Source organism: Myotis daubentonii, chromosome 14 (genome assembly GCF_963259705.1).
Source record: "Myotis daubentonii chromosome 14, mMyoDau2.1, whole genome shotgun sequence".
NCBI lineage: Eukaryota > Metazoa > Chordata > Mammalia > Chiroptera > Vespertilionidae > Myotis > Myotis daubentonii.
This window is the reverse complement of record NC_081853.1, coordinates 9497945-9513129: the sequence shown is the minus strand read 5'-3', so window position 1 is coordinate 9513129 and position 15185 is coordinate 9497945. Positions and strand designations below refer to the sequence as shown.

General features: G+C 40.2%; 2 protein-coding genes across 7 annotated transcripts in view; both read left to right on the top strand.

Moving 5' to 3' along the window:
- Window positions 1-15185, top strand: part of ATXN7 (ataxin 7) — a 164242-nt gene that overhangs the window by 29689 nt on the left and 119368 nt on the right. For 5 of the 6 annotated variants that reach the window (XM_059663070.1, XM_059663066.1, XM_059663067.1 and 2 more), the window contains exon 2: window positions 13526-13624. The exons of the other annotated variant lie outside the window; for it this stretch is intronic. The gene's annotated coding sequence lies outside the window, so the exon portion shown is untranslated. The remainder of the gene's footprint in view (window positions 1-13525; window positions 13625-15185) is intronic. 6 annotated transcript variants of the gene reach the window in all.
- SYNPR (synaptoporin) overlaps window positions 1-15185 on the top strand; it is a 564283-nt gene that overhangs the window by 505143 nt on the left and 43955 nt on the right. The window lies entirely within an intron of this gene.

Genomic DNA, 15185 nt, shown 5'->3' with positions numbered 1-15185 from the left:
GCACAACTGTGTTTGGAAAGGAGTCGGCTGTGTGAGTTTACGTTCGGTTGTTTGGTATAATTCTGTTGTTGTTCTTGTTCTTGTAAGGGTAGATAGCCTAGCCCAGATGGGTGGCAACCTTGCACAAGTTACTCCACCTCTTTAGTCTGTTTCTCATTTGAAAATTAGGGACAATTAAAATATCTACCTCATAGGCTTGTTGTGCAACATCTACACAGTGCCTGGCACAAAATAAATGCTGCAGCAATGTTAGATGTATTGTTGTTAGCATTTCCTGTCCATTCTGGCCCATGCCTCTTGAATGAATGCGCATTATTTATTTATCAAAGACAGGTTGACTGGGCCTGGCGTGGCTCAGTGGTTGGGCGTTGACCTATGAACCTGGAGGTCACGGTTCGATTCCCGATCGGGGAATGTGCCCGGGTTGCGGGCTGGATCCCCATTGTGGGGCATGCAGGAGGCAGCCGATCGATGATTCTTTCTCATCATTGATGTTTCTGTCTCTTCCTCTCCCTTCCTCTCTGAAATCAATAAAATATATATATACACACACACACACACACACACACATATATATATATGGAGATAGAGAGAGAGAGAGATTGATTGATTGACTGGGACAAAGGAATTGACATATTTTTAAAGATCATGATTTTGGGTTTTACAAAGATAGAAAAATTGGCACTGAAACACCTTAGTGGGGCAGTCCTAGTGTTTCCTAGATGTGTTGATGATGAAATGCAAAATGTGAACATGAGCTAATTTTATAGACCCATTGTGTGTGCCTGGATTAAATTTTCTATTTTCTGTGCGTTCTCCCCGAGTGGGAGGTTTGATTACATCTCTTACGGATAGGGAAGTTCCCCTCTTTTCTTTCTGAGATGTCACCAGACAGCCATACATGTAGACTTTAAGCCATGTGCTCCTCCAAACCATTTTGTGTCCTCAGCATTGTAAAGTCTGGACTTACTTTCCATCAACTTCAGCATCTTTGCCAGGAGGGAAAAATGGAGACAGGGCTTCTAATTTTTCTAATTAGATTAATTGGAAGCACCAGGCATAGTGTGCTGCCTAGTATATACTAGAGACTCAGGAAATGTTCATTGAATATAAATAGTAATCAGATTGAGTGAAAAATAAAAAGATGACAGAGAAAAGCAGCATTATGTATTAGCATAGCCCAGCAATTTTCAACCTTTTTTATCTCATGGCACACATAAACTAATTACTAAAATTCTGCAGCACACCAAAAAATATATTTTTTGCTGACCTGACAGAATATTTGGTGTACTTCTCATTCATTCACACTGGATGGCTATTGTTGTGTTGGCTGTTGTCATTTTTTTATTTGACAATCTAAGGGAAAAGTGGTCAGTGCCCACGACAAAGTAGTCAGGTATTGCTTGTTTTAAAAATTCTTGTGGCATACCGGTTGAAAATCGCTGGCATATCCTGTTTACACAGAATAAAGGTTGGAATCTCAGGCTCTGAGGTGAACAGTTTTCCTGTGTGTTGCAGGGGATCACCTCCAGTCTGTGCAGTTCAGTTACCTACAGAAATCTGAATGCATCCCACTAGGTTCCTCTGCTGCCCAAGAAGCCTCTGGCTCTGTCCTTGTGTTGGACTGGTTACTTTCATCTTCATGAAGAAAAACTAACATGAAAATATACAAAACACAAATAAGAAGTTGTAGCTGCTGCTGTAAGTCAGCACTATTATATTTCAATGCTAGATCTGACTGATACATGTTTTTCCTTTTAGCTCATGTAAATAAGAGTTGATATAAAGGAAATACCATTTAATGGTAATGGGGGAGAGGGGAAGCAGTCCATGAAGCATGCTGCATTTAATTCTGGATTTCCTCTCCCTTTCCCCACCAACAGAAAAATAAATTGTATTACTTCTGGAGGAACTTCATTATTTATTGGCCATATCAAACCTGAAAGGTGGCCAGTTAGATGGTAGTTTGATTACTAAGTATCATCTTCATGGTTTATCAGCCACAAAATGAAGATACTTAAAGAGATAATTATAAAGTATACAATATAAATATAGATAAAATATACAAGTACATATATGTAATAAAATAAATACTAATGTAAATGCAAATGTATAAAAAGATGTAATGTAAATATAATAAAATAATGTAAAAGAAATACCTATGAATCTATACTGATATAAATAAATGATTGAATAAGTAAGCAAATGGAAGAGAATAACCTTGTGTATAAAAGAATTCTAAGTGATTTATGTTGATAATTCCCTAAAAGGAGGTGAAACATGACTGCTTATTCCTTAGATGTGGGCTGTGCATAGTAACTTCCTTCCAAAGAGTACAGTATAAGAAGAGGAAAAATAATAACTTTACGGTGGAGAAAGCTGACAAACAGTACTTTAGCCAGGTGATCACACTAACATGGACATGGATAAAGGTGGCCTTGTTGCGAAGAAATGAAAATGACTGCCTCTCTGATTTCTTCCCCAGATCCTATAATCCCATTATAATCCTGAGAAAAGCATTGGGCAGTTGTAGACTTTCTACAAAACACTTAACTAGTACTCCTCAAAACTTGTCAAAAGCATCAACTGTTGTCAAAAAGGTAGTCTGAGACCCTGTCACAGTCTAGGGAGGAGGAAGGAGACATGACAGCTAAATGTAGTGTGGGATCCCGGAACAGGAAGAGGACCTTGGGCAAAAATTAAGGCGATTTGAAGTATGGACTTCGGTTAATAATAATATATCAATATTGGTTCATTAGTTGTGGCAAATGTATCAAACTAATGTAAGAGGTTAATGATAGGCAAAGCCAAGTGTAAGGTGTATTAGGAACTCAATAATATTAACAACTTCTCTGTAGACATAAAACCATCCTAAAATTAAGTTTATTTTTTTTAAAAAAAAAGACAAGCCTATAGTTCACGTTTAATTTTCATCATGCTGGGAGCCTGAGGTCTAGAGCAGCACGTGGTGTTCGGGACTGATTGTGGTGTGAAAGTGGGGCAGCTCTTCCTGGCTGTTGTCTAGTAAAGCATGGCCGCTTGTTTGCAGAATCAGAGAATGCAGGATTTCTAAATGTTCTCCCGTGGAATTCCCTACTGGCATGACTTTACCCCTTTGCCTCTGCCCAGCAGCAGTCCCGTGAGTGGCATTTGCTGTCCTAGTTAATCAAAGGGTAGGATAAATGAAAAACTCCTCTTCCCCTCCTAAGACATTTCAATGGGCCTGGAAATGTAGGTCAAATTGCATCACCGCAGAAAGGAGCGAACAGGAAGGTGAGTGTGCAGTGTTGCCAACCTCTGTAGATTCCGAGTCATGATGAGCCAGTGTGGAGCAGCTGAGGGGTGAGATACAGGGACTCGGGAGTCATGGTTTTGAAGTAGTTCCAGAATATTTATATAGTAACCAGTGATTTTTTAAAAAAGATCTCTATCTAAAGCCCTAGTGAAAATAATGTACACTGACTTTGTTTAATTTGTATCTCCCAGTCTCTGGAATTCTTTTTGTCTTTTATTTATTATTGGCATAATGCAGCACTTTATATTAATTTAGCCAGAGAGATGTTTGAGTTGCAGAAATGATTGCCATGTGTACATTTTAAAAAATGTCTTTTTTGCTAATCACATAAATCTAATAATATAGTTTTCAAATTATATGTATTCATCTGCTCAATGGACGCTTGATTAGTATATAGAAATCACAAAATATGTTTTTTATCTCTAAGTTATGTTTAAAGAATGCTGTTCCATGGTTTTCTATTTTTTTAATGGCTGAGTCTTACCGATTCTAAGATATAAGAAGTCTCTAAATACATGTGTTTATTTTTACATATTGTATGCTACCTGTGCTTGGTAAGATGTCCAGATGTCACTGCTAGAGTGGTCCCGTAGCTGACATCGTCATGAACAGGAAGCATCTTGACAGTAAAATCTACTGTGCTCTACCAACATAATTGGTAGTTGATCTATATACAAATGGAAAGTCATCCCTGGCTGGTTGGCTCGGTTGGAATGTCATCCTGTACACCAAAAGGTTGCAGGTTCGATTCCGGGTTAGAGCACATACCTAGTTAGGGTTTAATCCCCGGTTAGGGCACATATGGAAGGCAACTCATCAATGCTTCTTGTTTTCCCTCTCTTTTTCCCTTCCTCTCTCCCTCTAAAATCAACAAACATATCCTCTAGTGAGGATTTGAAAATATATTTGCAAAGGTTTAGGTAGCATTTAACTTTATAGATTGAATAAATTAATCTGTGAACTGTTTATAATCCAATATTCTTTTAACTAATTTTTACTTTTTATTTTGAAATAATTGTAGATTCATGGGAAATTGCAAAAATAGTACAGATAGGTTCTGGTTACTCTTAAAGTTTCTCCCATTGATTTCATTTTACCTAACTCTAGTATAATATCAAAACCGAGAAATTGACATTGGCAGAAAATATGTGTATAGTAATATGTCATTTTATCTGTGTAGATTCGTGTGACCATACCACAATCAAGACCCATCACTGTGAAAGTCTCCCCCTTGCTCCCCTCGTAGTCACAGTCATTCCTATTGTTCTCACAGTCCCTCACCTGGCAACCACTAAGCTGTTCTCCAACTCTATAATTTTGTCATTTGGGGAATATTACATAAATATGATCTTTTGAGATTGGCTTTTTTCACTCAGCATTTTTAAAAGGATTTTATTTTGAAAAGACTATTCATATTAAACATTTTGAAAGAATATTTATTTTTAAAAGAAGTTGTTATCCAGAGTTTGATTCACTAATTTTCACACCTGCATTTTTCTAGCTTGAGTATTCTATACTCTGTGTTGCTATATTTGAACAGCTGCTAAAGTCATGTGTGTCGATGTCATATCTGATTATAGCATTAACCTTATTGCCTACTGTTAAGACCAACCATGAAGTTAAAGGGAAAATTACCACAGGAAAAGGTCAACAAAGTAGGTGTTACAGTTGGTTACTGAGCCTGAGTAAGATAATTAAATGTATACTTGGAGTATACCAAATAGAGCACCTGACCCATATTTGTGTTCCATTTCATCGCAAAAGAACTCTTCAAAGAAGAGAGACTTTCTGGAACATGTTTAAATGCACAGCAGTTGAAATATTTACATTAATTAGTTAGTGTAAAGATCGTGTCACAGAATTGTTCTATGTGATTAGTGTGAAATGTCACCAGATGAAAGCCAGTGTCTGCATCCTGTTAATCAGATTCTTTGAATGTCTTGAGTAGGAAATGGAGCCCTGTGGATGGATGAGAGCTGGGAACAAGCAGCCTGAGAAGGAACAAATCTTCCTCAGATGCAGTGTGATGTTTTCTTACAAAAATACTCCAGGAGCTGTAGGAGAGCATGTTAGTGTTTGGCTACAAATACTGATATCAGGGCTGCAGGGAATCCCATGGCACCATCCTGACCTCTGGCAGTGAAGGTGAGGTGTGAGCACCAGCTCCTCCGCTGGCCCAGAAATCATGCTCCTGAGGCTGTCAGGACAGATTTTTATGAATGGGATGATCTTGTAACTGTGTGACTGGCAATTGGTCTTCATTTGGGTCTGGCTCCTACGTTTTACACAGTTTTCCTCCTAGATAGAAAATTATTCTTTGTAATTAAAATCAACCTCTGCATATGGGCTTAACACCTTTCAATTGAACATCTATGTTTTATTCAAGCAGCATATGATTACACTTAAAGTAGCTATTGGGATGGAGGAAAAGGGGAATGATCATTTATTAATCACCAAATATCTGTCAGACACTGTTTTCAGTGTTTACACACAGTCACATGTAATTACAATACTGAAAATTGCACTCATGATACTAAGTCATGGGTCTGAAATAAGCAGCATACTAAGTAATTCTTTGGCAAATAGGCCAATTTTCATGGTCAGGTTTATTTAAGAGGTCTATTGCCCAAAGCACAACATATATAAAATATAACTTAAAGATTATATATCTGTTAATTAATTTGTATATTCATGAGGCAATTTGTGAATAATATAAACTATAGAGATGTACTATCTACCCCTTCTCTTAGCAGCTTTCTATCCTAGAAACAAGTTTACAAGTAAAGGAAAAATCAACTAACTACAAGAGTGAAAACTGCTTAACTTACCAATGCAACATATAATAAGGGAATCCATAATTAATTATCAAATAAATCAGATTGTAAATGCTGTAAATGTTCAGAAGAAGAAATGATTAGTGATCTCTGACCTTTGATTTTGTCACCTGCGAAACGTAGGTAATACCTACCTCATAGTGAGAAATGAATAAAATATGTATGTAAAGACTATTAATACACCTTCAATAAATTATACCTGTGTTGTTGATAGTAAAATTCTGATGGTGATTAGGACAACAGTAGTACTGTATTGGAGTAGGCTGACTGCCATTGCGTCCCCAAACCTCAGTAGCTTAACACTATATGTGTTGATTTCGCACCAGTCACAGCTCAGCATGGATTGGCACAGAGGCTCTTGCTTCTAGTCATTCAGGGGTGAGATTTCGTGGCTCTGTCCACCTCTGAGTGCTTGAAGCCCTCTATATTTGATCAGCAGAGAGACTGAGGATAAAGATGATAAGGTTTGCATGGGCCAAGCCTAGAAGCGGCACAGTTTAGGGCTCAGTCATATAACTGTGCCTTACCTTTCTGTTCACATTTTAGGACTCAGTCATATAGCTATGCCTTACACAGGGAATACTAAAAATTTAGTCTGTGTGCGCAGGAAGAAGAGAATGTAAGTATAGGGGAGCATTGGCCATCTCTGTCACAAAGAATATCCAGAAAGGCTTAACAGAACAGGAGACATTTTTCTTGGATCATTTAGAGAAGTGAAACTTGTAATAGCCTGCCTTTACGTGGCATTACTTAAAAAGGAAGGGTAGTCAGTCACTTCATTTACTGTAAGCCATTTAACCATGATAGGCCTCCTTTTCCTCACTTACCAATATTCTTCATAGGGCTGTGGTGAAGGTGAAACACGACAGTACATGTGAAGTTCTTACTGCAGGGTCTGGCCCAAAGTAAACACTCAGGAAAAGTTATTATTATTGGTGGTATTAATAAGTATGCCCCAGAGCTTAATGCTTACTAGCTGTTCATTTATTTGACTTTTTTTTAAAGGACCATGTTAGACTAGCAAAGAATGACTCAACTGAGGATATTTACATGAATTTTAGAATTCGATAACCCCAGGCCAGTCACAGGAGGTTAATGTTCCCCTGGCACAGTACTGGGGGAGAAGCCTTCTCGGCTCCCCCAGGCTCCCTCCCCTCAGTCAGCTCCCCAGACTTGATCCGCTCTTAAGAGGACAAGAGCACCACTTTAAATTACCTCCCACTCCTCCTTCCCCATCCTCAGTGTTGAGGTCTATAGGAGAGCTTGGCTGGAACAAGTGAGAGTAAGTGCCAGAACAGCTCCTTATTGCTAGGCCTAATTGCAAGTCCTTAGTAAGACAAGAACATCTCACCCCGGGCACATGGTAACCTGGGTGGGGTAGCTGTCCAAGTCTGTGGTTCCATTAGATCCAGTTCTATTCACACTTGTCGGGCCCTGGGGACGCAGGGATGAAGTGACATGTTGCACACTCGCCTCTAAGAAGTCCATTTAGGGAGCTAGGTGTATTGACCTGAAGAGATTTCATGTGAGCTAGGTTTTCAGGACTGGAGGTGAGTTACTTACAAGGTGGGACTAAAGGAGTTCACGGTGTGGGAACAGTAGGTGCAGAGGCAAAAAGGTAGGAATTGCTGTGGTGGGTGGCCATGGAGGGAATGGTCTTAAGCTCAGCTCTAGTATTGACTGCCTCACTCTGCCCCTTATTGGCCTCTTCTCTCAAGCCACAGTTTTCCTTCTGTTAAAAGTTTTTAGTAAAAGTTCTGTATCAGAGACTTGGGAGGATTAAGTGACATGATATATGTGTTAATACTGGGCACATAGTAAGTGCTTAATAAATATCAGCTGCTACTACTATGATTATTGTCATGTGCTTTTGTAAATCAACCTGAAAATGTACTGAATTGACCAAGGATTTGGGCCCACAGACAAATTGAAGAACTGCTGGGAATTTTATTATATTTTTGGTTCTCTCTTAGGCTAATGGTGAAATACTGTACTGTAGTCATAATTGATGGGGAAATGGCTTGCTGACCCCACGGTTAAAAGGAAAAGGAGCCCAGTTAACCTCTGTGAAGCTTAGGAAAGAGAACCAGAGATGGGAGAGCTGGGCCACCTGAAACAGTAAGGGGGTGCAGGCGGTGGCATTGAACCCTTTGGAGAGAGGGAAGGGGGTGTGAGCAGAGACATAGATGCTCCTTTAAAAATGTTATGACGGTGAGGAGTGTCACGTAGGGGTAGGTGCTGAGACTGACGGCAGGGACTAAAATATATCCATGAGCCTCGGCCAGAGGTTTTGGAGTCCTTAGAAAGTAGATTCATCTCCCTCTTTCCTGGTTGTTTTCAAACTGTCATTGGTGTCCCTGGAGCTCAGTGGGTGCAGAAATTCCAGCTGACCTTTGAAGAGGGGGTACGTGGTAGCTCCATTGAGAAGACAATGTGTGAGGAGAATAGAGGTTCCTTCTGAAAGTCGCTTTGCGAGTGAAAACCTGCCAGAGTGAGATCAAGGTGGAACTTGGGTAGGAGGAGTGTGAGCAAGCTAGGAACCCCATTAATTCAGGTTTCTGTAGAAAATGCCTATCACTGACATGTAACCTGCTTTTACGGTAAGACTTGTGGTTTCTCATTAGGCTCAAGGTCACAAGGAGGTAGACCTGGCAGGAGGAGAAGTGATGCAGACAGGTGGGTGCTTTGGAAAGTACTTGCCCAATGATGAGAGGCCGCAGGATATAGCATCAGCCAGTTGTCCCCATGCAGGAGAGCTGGCTGTAGTTGCCAGATTTTTGGACATTCCAAGAGAAAATGGGAATATGGAATTTTATGTGAATCTTCCCACCTTTAAAATATTAGCAACACATTTATTTTTTTCCCTAAGATCAGCAAAGAGAAAAAAAAAGTGAACTATTTTAGTTCTCTGGACTTTGTTTGCAGTGAGGGTCAAAGAGTGGAGAGAAAAATTTTTTGCATAGCAGGTGTTAGGCCGCTCAGCTGAACACACTGCTGACTCTAGGGCCAAGCACAGTACCTGCGGTAGAGCACACGCTCAACAGTGCTATTGAATAAATAGACCAGCTCAGGAAACCTCTTGGTTTTCCGTCTTTTCATGTAGAGAGTGGGGAGAGAGGTAGCCTTCCCTCAGCTCTAACTTAGAAGAGAAAAGCAAGTCAAAGCTTGTGTTGCCCTCCTTGTAGGGCCCACCTCTCTAGACTTTTCCCTTTCATACCTCTCTAAGCACCCGGGTGCCATTCTCACATTAAAGTTCCATGGTTTGCCTAGAATTGAAGAAAACTTAAGAAATAAAAGAAAGTTTGTACTGATGTGCTTAAAAACAAGACTGACTCAGTTTAGCCTGTTGTTTTTTCCCTTTATCATGGTCTGTAGGTTTTTGCTTAATTTCTACAGACTCTATCATATAACAAAAATGTTCCAGATTGTGCCTTAAATTGCAACAAGGCTCTCAGAGTCTTAAAAGGACATAGAGATGTTACTCCTAGAAAGTAAGTCATTTTCTCTGTGAAAGGCGATATAACACCTCCCATATAGCATTGGGCTTTTCTGTGTCTAAAGGTAATGAGAGGATTTTTCTGAACTTTTGGGCATTCCCCTGGATCTTCTTTTATAACAGATTCCAGTGATATCTGTCCTTTTATTTTTTAATACAAGAGTTTTAGCTGTCACCAGAAATCAATTCCAAACCTTTTAAGCTCCAAAGAGGGGAACCGCTTTCCCTACAGGCCTCCGGGATTGCTGAGACCGTAGGGAAGGAAGCGCTTTGGGCCTCTGGGGGACTAGACTTGGGACAAGAACCTCAGGGCAGAAACTATTTTTCGTTCTCTCTGGGGCTACATGGGCTCTTGGGTCCCATTCACTTTGAGCAGCACAGTTGTTCTTCCCTGTTTGCTGACTGGCCCTTTCCTATAGATAAGAGCATGCAGGGGTGCTTGCAGCTAGGCCAGAATAGACCCTCTTCATTCCAATTTCTAATTTCAAGGGGAACAAATTGAGTCTCACTTTGCGTTACATGTCCAGCTGGCCAAAACAGGAGTTTGGAGTCCCGTAGTACAAATGTAACTTGGCATGGGGTTGAGAACTAATAGTGCTAAGAAAAAAGAGTTGCCACGGGCTAGGCAGCAACTCCAGAAGAGTAGCATCTTACACAGTCTTGCCTCCGCCCCCCCAAAAGAGTACATACATTAAATTGATCCTCCTCATGACTTTGACAAATATTCAAGTTATATTCTTTTCTTTCTTGTTTCCTTATCTCCAACATCTGAAATTTTTTAAAAAATCTTTAAAATATTATATTTATTTCCCTAGCCGGTTTGGCTCAGTGGACAGAGCCTTGGCCTGCGGACTGAAGGGTCCCAGGTTCAGTTCCGACAAAGGGCACATACCTTGGTTGCAGGCTCCATCAGGGTGCATGCGGGAAGCAACCAATCGATGTCTCTCTCTCATATTGATGTTTCTCCCTGTGTGTCTCTCCCCCTCCCTTCCACTCTCTCTAAAAGTCAATGGAAAAACATCCTTGGATGAGGATTAACAACAACAAAATTATATTTATTGAATGCTGGTTTCATAGGTAGATGGTGAATGAATAAAAGCTATCAAGTATTATATTTCTATTCTTAGTGTTCCCCAGTCTACCTTTTAAACTATTTCTCTTTGTAAAACAAAGTTGCTGTTTAGGCAGTTTGGTGTACTGGAAAGGGAACTATATAGCACCAAATGCCTCTGTCCTAGTTCCAGTTTCAAACCATTTATTTGCTGGGCAATCTTGAGCAAATTATGACCTTGCTTAGTCTGTTTGCTCCACTAGTAGTATGGAGATTATCATAACAGCTCTTTTGAGCAGTGTCACTGTGAAGAAAAAAAGAGAGAACATATACAAACATATGCTAGCTTTCTTCCCCTATGAAAGAAAGATTTCTGATCCCCTATTCTGAGTAGTTACTATTTTTAAATGCTTATTTTTAGTAACTGCCACTACCATTTCCTCTAAGAATAGGGTTCCTCTTAAAGCATTTCTAAAGTATGCAGGCTGGAAAATGGTGAATTTTTTTAATGACAAATACTATCTTGGGGACAATTTCATAGCATCTAAAATCTGATGACTTCCTTGGATACTTAGGAGATATAGCTGGAATGTCCTGACGGAAAACTGAAAAATAGCTTGACCCAGTGAAATAAGATCGAGCACATAGTCTAATCTGATGCCGGTTTTGTTCCACCTCCACCTCAAGTGTGCTCTAAAGGAACCACCATCAGCGAGGTGAATAGTTACCTCTAAAATAACATATCTATTTTTTTAAATCCTTACCCAAGAGGGTGGAAGGGGAAGAGAGTGAGAGAGAAACATCGATCTGTTGCCTCTACATGGGTCCTGACTGGGGATGGAACCCACTTCCTAGGTATGTGCCATGATGGGAATTGAACCCACCACCTAATTTTAGTGTACAGGATGATGCTCCAACCAACTGAGCCACCTGGCCAGGGATCTAACATAACATCTTTATTGGCTGTCTCTATCCTGGTAATTTGTAGCTGTTGAGTGATTGTTGCATAGGTATTCAATGTTTAGTATGCAAAGGCTCAGGACACATGTTAAACAAAATAGTTGGTTTTATTGGCAATAAAGCAGAAAAGGAACACTAAAATGGAAATCAGAGAAAAGTTTTAAAAGATAGAGGGCTGGGAAGTTAAGTACAAATCTGGGGAAGAGAAACATCTGGCTTATAAAGATTGTAGGAATGATTACTTTGCTGAATGATAACATTACTGAATAACAGTTTGTGGGTGAATAAAATTGAAACTAAAAGAAAGGAGAGTGGAAGGATGTGATCCAGGAATAACTTAAAATCCAATAAAGACAATTATGACATGATATAGAATTTCAGCCACTGACTTTGCTAGATGCTTTATTAATATTTCAAGTCATAGAAATATTTGGCTTACCATCTCAGAGTTATGAAAAGAAACAAAAGTTAATCAAAGCAATATTCCTGTCACATGACCTTGGTGATAGCCAGTGAGGACAATAGGAAGAGGAAGGGGATTACTGGTAAATTTTCATACAAAATCGGCTTGCCTTGTGCTTATACTTCAGCATCTGCTCCATAGCAGTGTCATTGCCCATATTTGCTGTTCTCTCTCTTCTTCTGCAAGTCAAACTTGAAAACCAGTTAAATTTCTAACTGGTCTCTTAATCTCCAGTTCCTTGACTCTTAACTCAGTGATTCTTCTCAAATTAATTTAAATAGTAGCCACATCCCACTTGAAATGTACATATACACATTACACAAAAATGCATAGATAATGGAACACATAATTTCCTTGTGCTTTTTAGGAAGGCGATTTAATTGAGTTTTTGTTTCCTGTCTGTAGTATTATGAATTGCTTTTATAAACTGTTAGATGGAAAAGGACAAATGAGCTCTACATATAATAATCTCACTCAATGTGTGTGTGTTTTTAAATCTGTGATTCTGACAGGTTTCATAGGAGCAGGCTTTCTGAATAGCCATTTTAAAAATTAAGTGAAAACTTATTAGTGGCAAATTACACACAATGACTTTAAGCCCCAGGAGCTCTCTCTATGTACATATTAGTCTTTTGTTCTTAGTTTATTGTAAATACTAGAGGTCCGGTGCACGAAATTCATGCACTCGGGGGTCCCTCAGCCTGGCCTACGCCCTCTCATAGTCTGGGAGCCCTCGGGGGATGGCCAACTGACAGCTTAGGCCCGCTCCTCGTGGGGAGTGGGCCTAAGCCGGCAGTCGGACATCCTCAGTGCTGTCGCTGAGGCGGGAGAGGCTCCTGCCACTGAGGCTGCGCTCACCAGCCGTGAGCCTGGCTTCTGGCTGAGTGGCACTTTCCCTGTGGGAGCGCACTGACCACCAGGGGGCAGCTCCTGTGTTGAGCGTTGGCCCTCTGGTGGTCAGTTCGTGTCATACCGACCAGTCATTCTGCTATTTGGTTGATTTGCATATTAGCCTTTTATTACATAGGACTAGAGGCCCGATGCACGAAATTCGTGCAAGAGTAGGCCTTCCTTCCCCCGGCTACCAGCACCAGCTTCCCTCTGGCACCCAGGACCTGAGCTTCCCTCCAGCCACCTGCAGGCATCTGGGACCCGGGCTTCCCTCTGGTTCGGCTTTGTCCAGAATGACATCCAGTCCAATTAGCATATTATCCTTTTGTTATTAGAGATAGCTGCTGAAGTGCATTGTAAAAAAACCAAAAAAACTGAATTACATTTGTTGTAAAATTGATAAAGTGCCTCAAATTTTAACTCTTTGACATTTCAAAGCACATATAATAATTTTGTAACATCTGGTAACTAATGAGATTGTAGATTTCTGGTTAGCTTGACCCATTGTTTTATCCTTTGCCCCTTTTCTCTGTAGATCTGAACAGAATTAAGAAGAAAGTACTTCCACAGTCATAGCAGATGAAGATCCCCCGATAAATCAATCAGGAGTTTTGGCCTGCCCTCCAAAGAAAAGGTAACTGCTCTTCCAACATAGCACAGCTGTAAAATGTGATGCTTCCGACTATAATAGAGCAAGACTTACCAAAGAATGAGACTTTTTAAATATAAAGTATCGAAGTAAGATTTCAAATTTTAAGCATAACTCTGAATATGATCTTACTAACATGAAATGACAGTGAATTTAAGAGTACAATATTATTAGATGTTTGTCAAAACGAAAACTGCTAACTACTACCTCCCTCCATTCTTTAAAATTATAGGAAGACTTTGGAGATAGGAATCCGCACCCCAATAAATCCATATTTATTTTTTCTTAGGACGTTGTACAAAGATATGCTCCTGTGTTTTTGTCCAGCTCTACCTTTCCCAGCTCCTGTTTTCTCTCCACAAGCAACATAGACTTGGCTAGCTGCTCAGGGCTGGGAAGGTCCTAAGCAAATTGTAAACAGGCATACTTCCTGGGCCCAGTACCTTTGTCCAGCCGCCAGATGGCTCTGTGCTCATTTCAAAAACAGCAGACATCATTAGTTTCTTACTACATGTTTGCCATTGTGCAGTCACTATTTGGGGAGGAGGGATGGTAAGTTTCACATAATTGAAAAAGGGGAAAATATTCTGGAGAAATGCTTTATGTGTGTCCCATAGATTCTTTTAATTTTGTGTTCTATTTTAAACTTTGAAGACGCTGGTTAAAAAAAAAAAAAAAAGTAACTTTAAGCTTTCAACTAAATGAACCACTTGGTGAAGTTACAAAAACCTCATCTGTAGAGATCCTGCACAGTCGGCCTCTATGGGCTCCCTCTCCCTTGCCTGGCCAAGGTCCTTCTGCCACACCCCAGCTGCACAGTGTGGTGCCAGTGTGGAACGCTATCAAATCGAATGAACTTTTTCCTGGAGAAATTTTTATTAAAAAAAAAAAGATTCATCCTCCCATGTCCTAAAAGCAATGAGGGGGCTTACATGTTAAGATGAGGTTTAACACAAGTTATTGAAGGATAAAACGGAACAGAATCCAAACAGGAGAGACCAAAGGATGTTTAGCGTTTGAAATTGATCAGTTTACATATTTAGGCAACAAATGCAATGCCTCAGTCAGGTTGCAACTATAATAAAGATGGAAACATTTTGGGCATCATGCACATTCATCTGCAAAGATAACAATTTCAGACAGAAACAGGAGTGTCAGGAAAGGTGTGGCAGTTCTGGTTAGATGTTTAGAAGAACACAGTACTGGGCAGCTCTGAAGTCTCCACCCTCAAAATAGGCCCTTACATTTTTCTGGCCTAAAGCTGATTGGGCAGCAGCGCATAGCATCCTTCTGTGGTCGCCCAGGTCATCACGAAGGTGACCCTCGCGGTGGGATGCCTGGGCAGTGCCAGAGAAGAGAGAAGCAGCACTTTCCTAAATGGTGGTCAGCAGCCGGAAGTGGTGAGATTTGGGGGGAAGGTAGGGAGGAAACATTTGACAGAAATGCCAGAGGAGCACTTTAGTCCCTAACTGTTTATTTAGCTTCTATATGCAGAGGGATTGTCTTTGAGAAGGAAAATAGTAGGTGATTTCCACAGACTACAATT